The 17,778-nt window shown below is 42.8% G+C and overlaps 1 protein-coding gene across 5 annotated transcripts in view; it reads left to right on the top strand.

Annotated features, from left to right (window-relative positions):
• The first annotated feature begins 5,952 nt into the window (after positions 1-5,952).
• The window catches only part of LOC121906143 (transcription factor HIVEP3), a 41,348-nt gene continuing 29,522 nt past the window's right edge, over positions 5,953-17,778 (top strand). For all 5 annotated transcript variants that reach the window (XM_042424843.1, XM_042424842.1, XM_042424840.1 and 2 more), the window contains exon 1: positions 5,953-6,220. The gene's annotated coding sequence lies outside the window, so the exon portion shown is untranslated. The remainder of the gene's footprint in view (positions 6,221-17,778) is intronic.

Here is a 17,778-nt window from a genome sequence, read left to right on the forward strand (position 1 = left end):
TCACCCTCCTCTTCCAAGTGCGTAGGAGAACCTACAGTGGCCACAAAACTCACAAAAAAATGCAAAAGTAATAGTGACTGCCCTCTCTAGAGCCAGTGTTTGGTTTGTCTGTTCTGGGCTATTGTAGAAACATGGTGGTGCAACATGACGGTGCAACATGACAAGCTCTGTGGAAGAGGACCCACTCCCTATGTAGATATAAAGGTTTCATTCTAAGGTAACGAAAACACAACGATTCTTATTTTCGTGGGATTATACGCTACACTAAATTAAAACATACTTATCAATATTTTATTCCATTTCTGCCATGTCTGTTCTGCTAGATGCCACTAAATCTTACACACTGGTCCTTTTAAAAGTGGATTTTTCAGTTATTCTTGTTGATGGTGGTTTTAGCCAGTAGCGGCTATTTTATTTGCCAATGACTCACCTTGATCGGCTACTCCCTAATTTCCACCTGGTTTGGTACGACTCTATGCGCTCCGTTATCTTTTTGCTGAATTTTAGTTACCGAACTATCACAAAGACTTCGCAACAGTGCACTTTCTCAATACCTCAGATGTTTCAGTTACAGATTCCCTTTTGAGGACCAACAAGATCAGACTTCTCTGATTGGCCAGGTCTGGAATCCCCCTGATTAGCTGGACTATTTTAGTGCGAGGGGGCAGTGAGGGGAGACCTCTTTAGGAGCCCCAGCATGAGGGGAGTGCGAGAGTTAGATAAGACTAATATGACACGCCCTGCAGGGCTTCCCTTTTGCAGGCTGTATGCAAAACTACGTCACTGCACCTCGAGAGTCTTAATAGACCCTCTCTCAGCTCTTCCTTGTCTACTCCAACCTAAGGTAATTTATCTCTGGTGCTACACCTTTCCATGTCTGACTGTGTTTGGCCTTGTACAGCCACGGGCAACAATCTCTACCTGTAAAGCAGTCAGTTTGCAGCAGGGAGACACACAGTTTATTGATCCATAGCAGTCAGCATCATGCAATGTGCAGTGTGGTACGGTTCAGGAGGTGATCGTGTGCTCTCCACCTCTCCACCACCTGTGCTCTCACAAAAGCCATTATTTCAAGAATTTTGCAGAGTATGTGATTAACTTAAGGAATAAAAGGATTTTTAAATATTACGATGTACAAAACCACAACAAAGCATTTCAGAAATGATTAATAATTGATGTTAAATGGTATTGACGTACATAGTATGTTGATGGTTGTTATGGTGGTACAGTAAATTTATGCATTATATAGTAGTTACCTCAATATCAGTATGAATGGAATGAGTTAAAATGAAGTCAGTATATTTTGTACTTGTGAAAAACACGTTTTTGGTACAATCCTTAAAATGTTATCCTTTGTCTATGTTCCAGCATTTCCACTCCCACACAAATGAATCAGATGTCCTGTTTCTCTGACAGCAGATGAGAATTGTGAATGGAGTTTTGAAGTGCTGTGTTAAGTTGAAATATCTTTTTGTATTGATTTTCTTTATAAAACAGTTTAAACGCACTGTACATTTTAACACTATCACCCTACTAAGAAGAATCATCAAGGCTGAATTGCCAGTGTCGTATCATAACATGTAATATTTAAAAACACTATTAAGTGCCTTTTTGTAGTCCTGCGTTTCAAAAAGAATTTATCACTAATGCTGATGTGTGCTTATTATGCCTTGCCATACACATTGTGGTGAGTCAGTCATTGCATGCCATAAGGCACGAGCTTATGACATGAATTGATATTGTAATTAATGTATAAACATTGTTTTTAATAAAGATGGAAATCTTTCACTCTCTCTTTGCTTTGATGGCGTATCATTTCAAGCTTTACAGAAGTGTACTATGAAGAATTTCATACCTAACATAGAGTAACATAATTTTAATAATTACACTAGATAAAGCTAAATATTTGTTAAAAGCATTATTTACTAAGGTACAGTAATTAATTGTAAGGTAATGAATATGTTAACATTAAGGTTGATTTAGGTACCCCATGAATGCTGTTGATTGTACTTAACATCTCCTTATCTCTAGTGTGTCACCAGGGTGCAGGTAGTGTGATAGCGCTCCCTTTCATTCCTGTTCTGCAAACCACAGATTTGGGTCATGAGGCACCAGAATTGGGGACTGAGGATGAGCTAGTAAACACATCACAAGATGTTCCATACCCAGAGTGAAGCAGTGACTGACACCCCAAGACAAGCAAACCATATGCTTGAGACATTGCTATGATGCAAGCATTTTATGTGTGATGGGTTTTCTCAGTATTTTGCCTTACGCTGCAATGCCCCTGCTGGGTTTCCCTGTTGGCTGCTTATAAACTGTTACACTGTTTCTGTCTGAAATGCCCTTTTTCCAGCAGTTGTGTGAACAGTGACACAGTCAAGTCAGCCACTGATGTCTTGACCCTTTGCTTCCTATGACAGAATTCCAAAGCTAAACTGAAAGCCCAGCAAATAATAATGACAAGATTTCACCTTTTCCACTGCAAATTGAGGCAATAAACATGTCTGACCTGTCCCTTGTGCTGGTGTAGAGACAGAGTACTGTGTGCCAGTGCTTGCGGCCTCTGCTGTGTTATTTCCTTCTTGCCCGGCTGGCAGACGGGGCCTGTTGGTTTTGGCTGCTACAGTCACTCAGTCCAGTTGGCACTGTCTAGAACTGTACAGGACACACCACCTCCTGTCGACTTCCACCCACCCCCAACACCACCCCTTGCTCAGCCTATCGATGACAATCCTGAGTTGGTGAATTGTGTAACAGTTTAGTAATGAAAATAAATTCTCACTTCCTTCACAGGTAGAGGAGGAGACAGTGTAGAACTATGAAATAATATTCAATCAATCAAATGAATTCACAGTATTGGCACACGGGCAGAAATGCAGATTATATCAAAACTGAGGGGATGTATGTAAAGTGCAAATACATAATAGGAATTCACATGAAAAGTGAACACTGTGCAGAGAATATTATGCAGTAATGCACCAAACTCACACGGAGTCATTGAAGGAAAAATCAATGATGCAAATTGTTCAAAAACTAGAGCAATAGCTTAAATATAATGAAAATGTGTTCTGTGCCATTACAAACACTCCTAACATTTCAGTACTGATAGCTGGAGGTCTGGTGCTTTTGTATAAACTCTTTGACCCCCTCAGTGTTCCTGCACTGGACTTGCCGAGAAGCTGGAACATCGCACATTGCGTGAATGTTTTGCAAAGTGGAAGTCCTGTCTTGTCTCTTTGTAGCATAGTGGCCTGACCCATGGCTTCACTTAATGGGTCAGACACATGGAGGAGGAGGAGGAGAGGAAGGGGGGTATATCAAGTCTTGTGCAATCATCATTGTTAAATGCACAGAGGTTGGGTAAACTCACCACACACTATGTGATGTCACTCCTCTTAATAGGACAAGACAGCCACCATCTCTGGTGTTTTGATCTTATATTTTAAATTATTTTAGTAATGTTTTAATCTTAACATAATATCAGTCTTTACTCTTGAAAGAACTGCCCTCATTCTTTTAAACATAAATCTTATTTCTTCATTTCTCTTTATTGATCAAAGCATTTACAGTGTATAACTACCAGACTTAGTTTCATGAGACTAAATAACTCTTTGCACTATACTCTTCCATTAGTCCCATTTGAAATTGAACTGAGCACAGCCAACAGCATCTGAGAACAAATTAGCTAAGCGTCATAAATCGCACTTTTATTTCCCCTGTTATCATCAGGTGTAGCCTACAAATGTGAACTTGGTTTTTCTCCTAGGACACATTTAAGACACATTCCATCTTTGGCCATTGGCTCCAGTGTCATAAATCCCACCTTCATTTCCTCTGTTATCATCAGATGCAATTTGTCGCTGTAATAAGAGATCAGAGGCTGTAATGTGCTGATTATGAACCACTTAGTGTAGCTCTGCAGCCATGCTTGGTTAGGCATCCTGGGATTTTTAATTGCAGATTGACTGAAACAATGATTATCACTTGCAGTGTTATCCCTGACCTTAATCTTCACTTCTCTTTTCCCACGTTCGTTTCGGAAATGTCAGCGGTTAGCTGCATTTTGAATCAAGAATAAAGTCACCATAGATATCACAATATTTCAGCGTTGTTTCAGGCTTTTCTTATCACGACAAATCATCTGCTCCTGATTCTGATGTTGATAAGCATTGTTTTGTGGGAGGACTGTGCATCCCTGACCACCTCTTTGACAGAATGACTGGAAATGCCTATCTGAGGTGTAATTGGGTTTTAAGAGTGGGATCCAGGCCCATTAAATTATGTGCTGCATGCAGGGGAGCTAATTGAGTTTGTGCCCTGCTGGCATATTGCATGTGCACTGGAAACATTTACCCAACATTAAGCCCCAATTAGGCTTTTCAGGATGGGAAACTTGTTGCTGGATGATGGGAAGTGAAGATGCTGATGCCTGTCAGACTCATCTCTCCAGCAAGTGAAATGTAGGCACTAATAACCTGATGAACTTCCACTGAACTTTAAGGGTGTTTCTCATTTCGTTCGATCCCTTTTCTGTTCATTTATTTGGTGAACCCTGGCTGCGTTGTAATGCAGTCACTCTGTCCTAAGCTGGAAGTCTGTGTGTGTGTGTGTGTGTGTGTGTGTGTCTGTAGGGCTCTCCTGTGCGCATGCCCCCCCCCCCCGCCCCCCCCGGCTCAGAGGAGCAGCTAAATGCAGTTATATAACAGTCAGCGCAGCCGGCGTCTGCTGTGAGCCAAATGCCAGGCCAGTCTGGTTACATAAGCCTGTCAGAGTCATATTGTAGCAGTACGGAGCGCTCACACCACAGCGTGTCCCTGCACTCCTTCCACCATCTCCTGCTCTGTCTCTCACTTCCTCCCACTGCCTTTCTTTCTTTTGCTCTCCTCTCCTCTTTTTCTACACCTCTCCCCACCTTCCTTCCCTCCCACTTTTCCTCTTCCTTTTTGCTGCAGCGCTGTTCTTCAACACCGGGAACAAAGAGTTAGCTCATGCTGGATGCAGATGCACAGACAGCTCTGAAAATATGAGACACAAAAGAGTGGGACTAACTGTATACTCATGTGCAGAGAGGACGTAATGTTACTTGCTCTACATCAGTTTCTCCTCTACTAGTCACTGTGAAACATGCCGTTCAGTTGTTGGATGTTTTATAGTCCTTACAGGGTATTTAAGGACAAATTTATCCCCTCATGGGCTTCCCTGTGCACCTGACAGTGATGTGAGGTGAGTCAGGTGAAAAGAGGCTGCCAGTCACCACCATCTGCGCGCTCTGATGTCCACTGGCCTTTACAGCTCCATTTGATCTCCAGGGTACCGTTGCGGCAGCCACAGCCACCAGGACTGCTTCTCTTTCTATGACCTTTACTGTATGTGACCCTCAACAACCCCCCCCTCTCCCCCCCCACCCCTCTCGGTCCCTCAAGTACAGGGAGGTCAGACAGACAGGGTCATCAGATCAGCAGGAAATGCTGTCAGAGCACTGAGATGTGTGCAAAAATTGCAAAACACTGCCCCGTGTGACCCTTTGACAGTTCACACAGTCATCCAGGGGAAGTTAATTGATTTGTGGTCTCAGATCCTGACCTCCGTTAGGCCTACATCGCTCTTGTGTGATGCTATGTCAGCATCACTTTAGGTAGACTATTCATTCTTGTGGTATAGCAGGAAGGTGTGCGTGTGTGGTGGTGCAACTTGCTGCACACACAGATGAAATATTGCTGCAGAATCTGAAAGAAATCTGAAACTCAGATTACCTCAGCCAGTCTACTGACCTGAACTCATTCTCATTTAAGCAACTGCATGAGGGTTGCCTGGCTAATTAGAATTAATAGCATTAACCAGGAACTGCTCCTCTAAACCAATGGCTGCCTCTGCTACCTCATGATTATTCATGAGGCGGGCTCGGCGCACCAGCCCACTGGCGGAGGCAGAGAGGGGGGCGGCGCCCACCGGACCTGCCGTGCGGGGTGGTGCGGAGCCGCGGAGTGTGTTTTGCGTAGGGCGAGATGTTGTTTTGTTGTGGCGATCAGCTGAATGTGGCATCGCTGTCCGGTCTGACACAACAGTTGGAAGCACCCCGAGCCCCTCCGGCTCTGCCTCCACAGAAACGCGGGCACCGAGAGCAGCTCTATCCGGCGCATCATAATCCAGGAAATGCGGACTTCTGGCCCTTTCGCTACGGGATAAATGGCTGCAGCGCCCGCACTGTAGCAAGCTGGTAAATATTAACCCTCATATCATTGCTTGTTTATGACTTAGTTTCGATTGTGTTGCAGCGGTTGTCACAGAGAGGGAGTGATGTGGTGTGAAGTTGGGGGCAGGATCTCACTCGTGTTTTTACAGCGAGAGAGTGACATGAAGTTGTCTGTGTTATAAATTAAAATGTGATGATGCATGCAACGGACCTCAGTAGCATCCACTCTAGGATTTTGGGGGGGACTGTGCGGGTCCAAACTACGTGCAGCAGTGTGAGTAAAGTAGCGGCGGGGGCGCTGCACATACAGCTGACAGCATATGCTTCATCGTGTACCTTCATTCACCCCGATTGTCCTGAATAACAAACCAGTTGAAGAGAGCAACAGTGCGGGCAGACACACGCACGCAGGATACGTAAAAAACGTAGGATTCACGATCAGGCCTGTGAACTTGTTTGTAATGGACTACACCTACACTTGCCAGATTTTTAGAGGATGACATCATGCTTTTGTACTCAGTTGATTCACTGTTAGATGGTAGATGGATTAAGTTGACCAAAACGGGTTTGTTTTGGCGGCTGTACACTTAGTAACACTGATACTGCTTCATCTTCAATCTCTGTGTTATTTAGACTTTCTGCTCAGGTTTCATTTTAAGGTAATGACAGTATTGTTGTTGAAAAACATTTGCATACAGACTCAATGAACGGCTGTTTGACTGTTATATGACATGTTTACAATGCAAAATAGTTTGCTCACAGTCCCATGTACTCCCATTGCTTTTCAAAGAGGAGTCTGGGGACCCCCAGGGGTCATTGAGGGGGTTCCAGGGGGTCCCCAGAGAAAGGGGGAATAATTTATTTTCACTATAATTGCATCCATAAGTAACACAATGACAGAATGTATGATTATTTTGGTCATGGGTTTCATACGCTTTCTGTAATAAAACATCTAAAAGCAAAAATCCTATCAGATGGGAGACCCTGGGACAAAATCTTCCATCTGTGTCAGTTTAGGGGTCCTTAATGTTAAAAAAGTTTGAGAACCACAGTGCTAAACAACATAGTAACAAGAAATCACAGTCAGTATTGAGTGATATCTATCAGTCTGTCTCATGGTTGGATTACTGAATTGGCCTGGTGGGCACAGGTCCAGGGGCCCAAGGGTTCAGGGGGCCCCTGAGCCACAGCCTCAGTTCATATTAATATACTATATTATATTAATATTAAGTGACAGTTAATATTTCTGGTTGGAAAGTGCTCAGTTAAAAACCAGAAATGTCATGATCATGGGTTTTTTTTAGCCCCTGATCCTGATCAGACTCTTTGGAACAGCTGAATTGTTTTTAGTCATTTTGTATATTATCTCTGGGTGTGTTGCTCCTACATAGGAGGGTGGGGGCCTTTTACATGTCTGTGCCCAGGGCCCCATTGTCTATAAGTACAGTGATATAAAAGAAATATTACATCTGGTGAATTAATCAGAACATTTTAAGTTTGACATGAGGCAAAGCCATTGTTCTATGTGCGTCTCTTCTGCCAGTTTGACAGGAAGTGAGGTAAGGTTACCGCTTGAAATGTGTCGCTCTCTGTAGATGAAGACCACAATGGTTACACAGCTTTTTGCTCTAAAGCGAGGGGCAGCTGAGGTCCTGATATATGCAGCTTCACATTCAGTCCAGAGGAAGTCTGATGTTAAAAAAAAAAAAACAACAACACTAGCGGCAATGCTGCAGTGTCCTTCCCCAGCTCTGAGCCTGTATTGTAACTTACAGCACAGAAATACAGTAAAGTGTCAGGCTGGGGTGGTGAAGGGGGATGAGTGGAGAGAGGCCAATATGCAATTATTTCTTATTGAATCAGCACAAAGTGGCAGCCTTACAGTGCTCCGCTCTGGTCTGGATCAAGACCACTTGTGGTGCTGGCTGAAGAAAGGCGCTAGCTCAGCAGGCACCCAAGGAGAGCGCTGCTCCATTTGCTTGCAAATTTTCGACGAGCTTGACATCATAAAGCATTTGATCGTTGAAAAAAATCTAGGCTTTAGGGATTACTGCCATTTATGGTTTCAACGTGTATGGGGATAAAAGCTACGAGTCAGACTTACTTTGATGTTTTTATACCATTGTAACTTGGCAGAAATGTTAGAAGGTGGCTTGTTAAGAATAATTACTATGTTTTAAAGCTGGAAGTGAATGTGTTATTGTCTGTATAGCTGTAGGACCTGTTTTCATACCAGTCAACAGTTTGACGGTGCCAATTCATTACAAAAAGCTTCGGTATTCAGCATTGTAGCTTTGGACTTGCGCAATGAGCTTATTCAGGTACAATAAAAGTGAAACCTAATTCTCTGTCAGCTCTGACACTGATTACAGAAGGCCTCAGTCAGTTAGTCAGACAGGTTTGTGTGTGTCTATATCTCTCCCTGGCACAAGAAACACTCCAGATGGAAAAGGGTAGTTTTCTGCCAATTAACACAGAGCCACTCAACACTTAAACACTATATCGCTGCTTTCACACACACACACATACTCACCTGGCATACGCTCTCCACTTCTCCTTCTCTCACACACTCAGTCAGCCTTGCAGGTGGCGACGTGTTGATTTAGACGCATGAAATGCCATCAGCAGCGAGAGGGTCGCGTGGGGCTCCTGCTGCACTAGACCTTCAGACACACCTCCGACAGATAAAAAGGTTTGATGGGATCAAGGGATTTTTCTCTAGAAAGAGTGACAGTTTAGTCTGAGCCCTTGATGTGATTTTTTTAGGTGATACATGACTGGTGTGATGTCTGTAATATTGTGGAAAAAGTGAACAAGGTCGCTGTTGGCAGCCTGCTCCACTTCACGTATGACTGTCGGCTCGACAGATTACGCCAAGTATTAAATGGCATGTACAAGCATGTTTAAGTTTTGTTTTCTTTGGGAGCGCACGTAAGAAGAGTGGCATTGTTATCAGTCTCCTACAAGGAAAATAAACACACACATAGTCACATACACACCCAGGCCGTAAAATCCTGGTGGCTGGTGGACACAACCTTTTCATGTCCCTGCTGCTGGTCATTAATCCTGTTTTCTGAAGCACCCGAGAAGAATAGACCCACTGTAGTGCTGGGAGACCAGAGTGAACCAGGAACAAGACCTTGGATACACACATGCACAAAATACACACTCACAACCAAATATGGAGGCCAGGAGCCAGTCTGGTATCTTCACAAATGCCCCACTGGCCTAATAATTTTTATTGCTGGCATTGTAATGCATTCTGAATAGATCTTTTATGAAGAAGTTTGAATGTTTTCTGTTATTTAGTCTTATGGTCACATCCATAGTCCATGTCATGGTTCTGCTTTTGTATCATTTTGGTCAGTATGTGTTGTTGTCAGGGGTGCGCTGTTGTTTATCAGTGTCTGGCCTCAACTCAGCCTCTCGTCCAGGCCCAGTTGTTGTTGGCTGCCCCTTCAAATGGAGATAGAATATCCTTGTGTTTGCCAGGGAGCAGACTCTGTACTGTATGTGTATTAGTGTGACTGCCTGGCCCGCTCCCATGTGTGCCAGCCTGGGTTATGTAATGATATATGTGGATGGTGATGTACAGCCGGGCAGGCAGCGCAGGTTCTGCAGGGGTTACTCATTCAAACACTCCCTTTATAAGAGTTAATCATTACCTGCTTTGGCACAGTTGCCAAGTGGAATGTCAAGGGGTTTGCTGTTTTTAGCAGCAATCCTCCCTCAAAATAGGCCACGAGTTTATTATATATATTGTTATTATAACTCCAAGTCTTCAAGTTCTGGGATTTTCATAATGTGTCCGACAAGATTTACATTTTCTATTGTTCTCCTCTGTATACGTTATAGTCTATGTGTTTTCCCCTTGTATCAACAGTGAGGGCGTTTTTGTGCATGTGTTCATTTTCCACAGTGGCCAGTGTTGTGTAATAGTGTGATTGTAAGCTTCTGTGCTGCACACCACAGGTATGTCTGGGAAGGGCTTGGCCAAGATCTCATTGGTGAGATTTGTGTAATACTGGGGAGAGGCTGAAACAAGTGATGGCACACATAGTAGCTTATCAATCACTGGATATTCAGATTTGAATGAAGGAATTAAATCTCCCCTTCAGGAGGATGGGCACATAACTCCTTGAGGTTCTGTGCTGCCTTGAAAGATAAACCATAGATGCACGCCTGGTGTGTGTATTGATCGGTGATGCAGACGAGGTATTATATTTCCCGACTAGATATCCAAATCTCTCACTCTTCCTCTGTCTTGCTCTCTCTGGGTCCTAAGACACCCTCTGACCACACCCCACAGCACATGCTGCAGCTGCATACAGATCACTATCTCCAGATGTTTGTTCACCTCACTGATTTGTGTAAAAATGGCTAACACCTGCAAAGATAACTTGTGGTTTACCTCCTCTGAAATGTGTTTTTGACATTAATTTTGCAGCCTCCATTGTTGCACCTCTTCCCCTCATCTTCCATGAGCCTCTGCATCTCTCATCTATATCTGTCCCCATCTGTATAGTCTTATGCTGGTCCCATAGCAATCTGTAAAAATATATACATGTATAGGTGAGAGTGGAAGAGTGAGAGTATACTATACATTTTTAATTAATATACTTTTCTAATGATACTGATGTCCCTATATTGGCTTCCTTCTTCAAATTCCCTTTCTTTAGTCCTTTGTCTCAGCATGTAAGGCATCCCTGCAGTAACTCTGGCTGGAACTGCTAGTAAGGATTGGAGGGGATTTCTACTCTGCGGGAGGGTAAGAGGGCTTTGGGGAAAATCCTTCCAACCCTGCCGCGGATCTTCCGAGCAAATCAAGGCAGCAGCCGATGCTCCAGCACAATCCTCCCCTGCCGTGTCACTGTCACTGGAGCAGAGCAGTTGAACTAACCCCTGGACCTGCTCCTCAGCTGCACTCCTTAAAAGCCCTGTAAAATCTGTGGAGCAGCCTTCAGTAGAATCCAGATGTGTTTTGTCTCTCACATGGTGCTGTCAGTCTGCGGTGTACTGTGTTCAGGCTTGAGGAACGCTCCCTCTCACCTGACGTGCCTTCATGCTATGAAATGTGTTGGCTTGCGAGGAGCTTGGCATACTCTTTTTTTTTGTCTTTCGGTTCATACCCTACAATATGATCTAGGAAACTAACTTTAAATAGTCTAATATCTGAAATGAGATATATAATAAAAAAGTAGGTCTGTATGAGTAGTGTGAGTGTAGGGGGCATGCATATGTACATTTGTTATTTACCGCAGAGTCCCTGTAGGCAAGCTGCGCCCTGACATTGTCAGGTAAGGTCATATAAAAAAAACCTAATTTTAGATGCTGTTAATTATGCAAGAGTGTGGTCGACTGCCATCACTTGGGAAGGTCATTTGCTTCTCACCCAATTAAAGGGCACAAAACTCAACAGATTTCTGTCTGTGTGTGTGTTATGTTAGGCTAAAACTGTTGATTTTTGTTGTGGTTTTGTGATGTTACTGATGCTGTGCTGACATCCTGTTTGAGGTTAAAACTACCTTTTAAAGGCTTACGGTTTTGCAGTTGTCTTCCATTTGATGTCAGTTCACACAGCAAACGAAGGTGTATTTACACAAATGTGTTTGTGTGCACTGTGCAGGTATGGCTCTACATGTTTATATATATTTTGTGACTGTTTGTGTGTATGATGTTTTGCTGATGCGTCCATATTGCAGCCCCTAAGCGAGGGCGTCTGTTTGACCTAATTGAAGGTCAATATTTGCATGAGCATTCCTACAGACAACTTTCCTAGCTTGGTCTAGATAGAACACAGGCTACCACTGTACTTCAATAAAACCAGAGTGCCTGTCATATTCTAGTCCTGCACTGCTAGACCTATCTATCTATACCATGCTAAAGCAGTAGAAAGGTTTTTCATAGACAACTATTATTTTGAGAGAGAGATAAAAAATGTTCATGGTTGTTTGATTTTGTTAAACCAGTCAGAATCATCAAGGATTGGTCTAAAGTTTACAAAGTCCATCAGTTCTCCTGTTAAATACTGATGTGTAACAGTTCTGAGAAGCATTTGGCACCTGGCTAATTAAATTCAGCAAATATGTGGGAATTTTCCTATTGGATAGTTAATGTGTGTAGGGACTTTGAAAATGGTAACAGTTCAGAAAGAAGGGAGAAAGGAGAGGAAGCAGAAAGCAGGAGTTGGCCAATCAGGGGCTTATTTCAGTGGTCCACATCTGTTGAGTCACTGCATTGTAAGTTTAACTAAGTGTACGGAGAAAACTGCACTGTCACAGCGGATACAAGAAACAAAGACCCAGTGTAAGGACTATATCAGTGGTTTAGCCCATTTAGTACGTCACCAACATTTTTCAAGCCATGCTGCTCTATGTTACAGATTTTGAACTGCTGTTCCAGGCATTGATTGATTTTCATTCATTTCTGTAGCTACAATGTGAATATCTATTAGCAAAAAAAATGTAGAAAAAATACATAAAAATTTCTAAAAGTGAATAGCATTCATTCAAAAATGTTAAGCAGCCATGCTATTGGCTTTAGGGATGGCATTGTCAGTCTATTGGGTGGTTGGTGGGTCCACCACTTTTGTCCAGATTGAAATAACTCAATCATTATTGGATTGATTGCCATAAAATTTTGTACAGACATTCATTGTGCCCAGAGGGTTTATCCTGATAAATGTGGTGATCCCAAAGTTCTCCTCATGATCCATTGTTATAACGTTGGTGATCCCTTAAAGTTCTGTTTAATGCTGTCATGAGGTCTAAATTTCCATTTGTCCAATACTTTATGACAAATCACATGCAAAATTAATGACATTCCCATTAGCCTCTCATTAGCCTTGTTAGCATGCTAACAAGCAAAACTCAGATGGCGAACATTATACCTGCTAAAGACAAGCATGTTAGTATTGTCATTGTGAGCATATTAGCTATTAGCTCAAGCACAGCTAAGTGCCTAAGTACAGCCTCGAGCTTCTCGCATGGCTTGGACTTGTTAATGAGCTAAAACCTGCAAACATGTTGGTATGACTCTTTGAACTCTGCGCTGCATGGGACTAGAAGTTTTTGGACTGTTACTGTACTACTCATTTTAGTATTAGTCTGCGAATATGTTTTACTGACTGGGTCTCCGGACAAACCCCGTATTTCGCTTATTTAGGTGCCTGTGTGAAATGTGATGTGACAGACTGCTACTACTGTTCAGTTCATCCACCGCACTTGTAGTCACACAAAAGGCATGACAGTAGGTGAATCATCTTGAGTAGGATCAAGACTCACATAGCACTGCAACATCAGTGAAGTAATCTTCTGTCACATTTGTCACACTGTCACGGTGGATTAACAGCTGAAGATGAATCAGGTGACGGTGCTACTCAGCATGGATCCCTCTTTTAGGGAAGTTGTGGATGGAAGATAGAGAAAACCTTTTTGATAATGCAGATGTTCTGTCACACAGTAGCTTCAACATTCCTCTCTTTCCCTCTACACCTTGCTCCACTTACGGCAATGATCACACAGGGTGTTTTTCAGTGGCATTCACACACATACACACACACACACACACACACACACACACACACACACACACACACACACACACACACACACACACACACACACACACACACACATCGTCTGTGCCATGCTTCCTCTAGAAAGTTCTGCACCCCAGGAGAGGATCCTCCCTTGCTCCCTCCTCTTGCCAGAGCAAAACCCCAGAGCTGCTGACACAGACTCACCCATTGTAATTGAGAAAATAAACAGATGACAGGAAAAAAAAAAGCGTGTGCCGCTCGTCAGAGGGCTACATGTTTATCCTCTGCTGCTGGATGTTAACACCAAGGTTTTCATCACCTTTCGGGTGGATGAGGTGGGATGGATTGTGGCTGAGTGGCTGGGTAAAGAGGTAGAGCAAAGGCAAATAGTTGAGGCTAACACATGAAAGTCCATCACATAATCCATCCATCAATGCAGGGACATGAGATCTGCAGCACATAATATTAAAGTTAAATTTACTGGTAATTATAAATCATTATAAACTAGGACTTGCAGCCATAACCTGTAAGACTTTAAAAGATACGGGACCATACATTTCGGGGGAAAAGGACACAGAACGCTGTAGGAAGCTCTTCTTCAGTCGGAGGTGTTACAGTGTTTTCTATTATGTAATCCTGCTGTCCTCAACAACCTCAAACAGTCAGCAGTCCCACTGTTTGCACCCAGGTAGTCCCCCACCTCCTCCCTCTTTTTCCAGCTTTGCACTGTCAGCACAGTGCTATGGGGAGCAACCCCAGCTAAGTCACTGCAGATTTAGATTTTTCATCAACACTCTGCGACTCTAATATGCTTAATGGCACTGCGCTCGTCCTCTGAGGACCCCCTCGCCCTGGTGTCAGCTGATTGACAGCTTGGCGGGCCAGCGAAGAAGCCGGGGGAAGGAGAAGGAGGTGGCGGAGTAACAGGGGCACATGGTGCTCCTGGTGCATCTCTGGCTCAGGGCGGGAAGACATATTTCACTCTTGACAGCCGTACCCATAGGGAAACCAGGAACGGCTCGGCTGGTAGCATGTGACAGAGGGGGACAGAGGGTTCAGCTCCCCCGACACCTCTTCTCTTTGTTCTCCAGGACCCTCTCACTTTCTCTGTCATCTGAACAGCCTCCAAACTAGCTATCTGTGTAGCTGATTTGGATTCTATGAGAGTACAGTAGCTGGAGCAGCAGGGGTGGTTTCCCATTCACTGCCCCTGAGTAGGGTGTCCATTACTGTGGGAGTGCCTGAATTACACAAGAAGAGGGAGATTAGGAGAAACACTAGTGAAACCCTAGTGAGAGGCAGAGTTTAGGAGAGAGGAGGAGGAGGAGGGGCGTTGGAGGGTGTAGAATGGTGAAATCAATTTGTCTCTGAGCGAAAGAGAGTGTGTGAGACACACACGCAAACATTGTTGCCAGGGTAAGAAAGATGCCCTGTGTGTGATTACATGATTTCAAAATTCGCTTCATAGCAGGAAGTTTAACAAGATTGTAAGTCTTTAGTTTAACTTGCTGGATTCCAGGAGAGATTTGTTTTTGTGTGAAAGAAAGTATAATGTTTCTTTGTCAGCCCGCGAGATGGATGGTTTTTCTGGTCTTGTGAGAGTGAGCTGTCCCTTGTTGCTACGCCAGCAATAGCCTTTCTTTCATTGGCCATAATTGTATGTTTTTGCTTGCATGGTTGGCCATCGTGTTATCAGCGTTACAGAAACACATAGGTTGTTATCTTATTGCCCAGGTGGTAAATGTACAAGAATGGAACGAGGGCATGTATTTTTTTTTTGTTCGAACATTTTCTTCTTTGTTGCTTGAGTACTGCACTACGCAGTTCTCAGAAACTGCAGTTAACTTCGCAGAGAAACTCCTGTATCAGTGTTTCATCCCATCAATCTATGTAATGCACTGTTTATTGCTTTTCTGTGTAACTACAGTGTTATCAGATTATCCTCGGTGCGGTTTTTCATGGTGAACATTGTGTAACATTGTGTTCTGCCTCTCATCCTCCAAGTCTTTACTGCTTCGGTCTGTGTGTCATCAAACAGGCTCGTATAAAGATTTCCAAACATGTTACCCTTCCAAAATCACACTAGAACTCTTGTTTGAGGGTGGTAGGCTATTCATGTAGTTATGTTTTAAGTCTAAATCCACTATTTTTTTTAGGTATTCTTATATTTACTCACAATATTTTCTGTCACTAAGTATCCAACTTTAATTTTCTTGTGAAATGTATCATATGATATAGCAACATAGTTTCTGTTGCAGCTACTCAATAATGAGTTTAATGTTTTTTTCTCATACTGTATCAGTGAAGTACTATAGGAATGATTTTGCAATTATTTTGTGTGTATCCAGTCCAGAGACATTTGTTTGCCAGTTGGCTGTCACACGTGGTAAAGCACTAGTTATTCATAACATACACACACACACACACACACACACACACACACACTAATGGGACATCCCTTTATTGTCTGAGTGATACTTTGAGATTCAAGTCAATATTCACAGTGAACTATGGGAACTGCAAGATGACATGACTCACTGCCTCTTGAAACTCTGACACATAGTGAACAACTACTCCAATGACAACAACATTTTTCGGGAACTTAATTCACCTCACAAAACCGTTGGACTTTTATGGCTGAGGTATGCTTGAAATAAATAGCTCAGATGTGTCATTCAATCATATCGGGAAGGAAAAAGTGTTCATAGCTGTTTGAAAGGGCCACACTCAGGAAGGGGAGGTAGGGAAAAAAGCCTGACATCACAGAAAGGGGTGAGACTTGTGAGACGTGTCAATTGTTCAAACAAACAATCTTTTCTCAAAGGCATTCATGGTGTTTCATATGTTTGCACATCCAAAAAGTCACATAGTTGAGTGAAGAATTTTAAAAAAATAGAGTTTGAGAAAGACGTTCAAGAGAAAGTTACAAAAATTGTTGGATGCAGTCGTCCCAACTGCGTCGTTGGAAAGGTTAGTGGACGATGTCGACAAGAACTTTGAGGCATACTGACCCCTGTATATGGTTAAACTAGGATTGGGATGGGATTGAAAAATCAAGCGTCAGAGTTAAGAGTGGATGGCAGCTGTGAGAAATTTTCTGATAGTTGTTTCATACATCACAGCCATTTCAGCATGATATGTGATTATTTCCTCCATTTAATGTTTGAAAAGCCTAGTCTTGTTTTCACACATCAGAGCCAAATAGATTCAGTGGTGACTCAGTTACTATATCACATCAAAAAAAATGTTGCTTTTCAGGTTTAGGCATATCCAATGGTTTTTTTTTTACTGGGGATCTAGAGTAGTTAGTGGAAGACATCAACAAGAAGAAAAGTCACAGGAAAAGAAAAAAATAAATCAGGCTAGGGCTAAAAAAGAAAAAAACATGCTGTGTCATAGTCTAGCCTGGCCGTCCTTCACCTCAGGCTCCATTACATCCACTAGTTAACCTTTTTCATTTGAAACAAACCCAAAATAAAGCAAAACAGGGGAATTGTGTTCATGTTTTACACCAAATCAGCTCTTGCTTTTAATGTTTCTACAGGACTTTTCTCTTATGGAAACCTTCTAGGCTGCTACTTACAGTAAACAGAGGTAGAGTTCATGTTGATGTCTGAGAGACCTGTCAATCATCTGTTATACAGCCTACTTGAAATGACGTCCGTTCCAACCAAACGCCTATTGAGTCTTGCCAGACCACAATGAGTAAAGTGAAAACTGTGGGTCAGCAAGGCCAGGGTGTGCCAAGACTTGCCTAATGTGATTTTGCATGTGAATGTGGCAGTTTATGTTCTTGGTAGGTGTCAGTGTTTGCATGTGTATGTAGAAGTGTGTATGTGCATATATACAGTATGTTTGCCTGACTATAAAATCCAGGCAGTGTTCTCAGTGAGTCTGAGGCCATCTTGATTCACACTTCCTTCTCCACATCTTCTGAATCACAAACCTCAGCTGCTCCTTACTGTACCTCCTTAGTTGGATTTGTTCAGATGCAGTTAAACTTTGATGGAATGCACAGTTTTAGTTTTCTTAAGATTGTAGT

Source organism: Thunnus maccoyii, chromosome 10, assembly GCF_910596095.1.
Source record: "Thunnus maccoyii chromosome 10, fThuMac1.1, whole genome shotgun sequence".
Lineage (NCBI taxonomy): Eukaryota > Metazoa > Chordata > Actinopteri > Scombriformes > Scombridae > Thunnus > Thunnus maccoyii.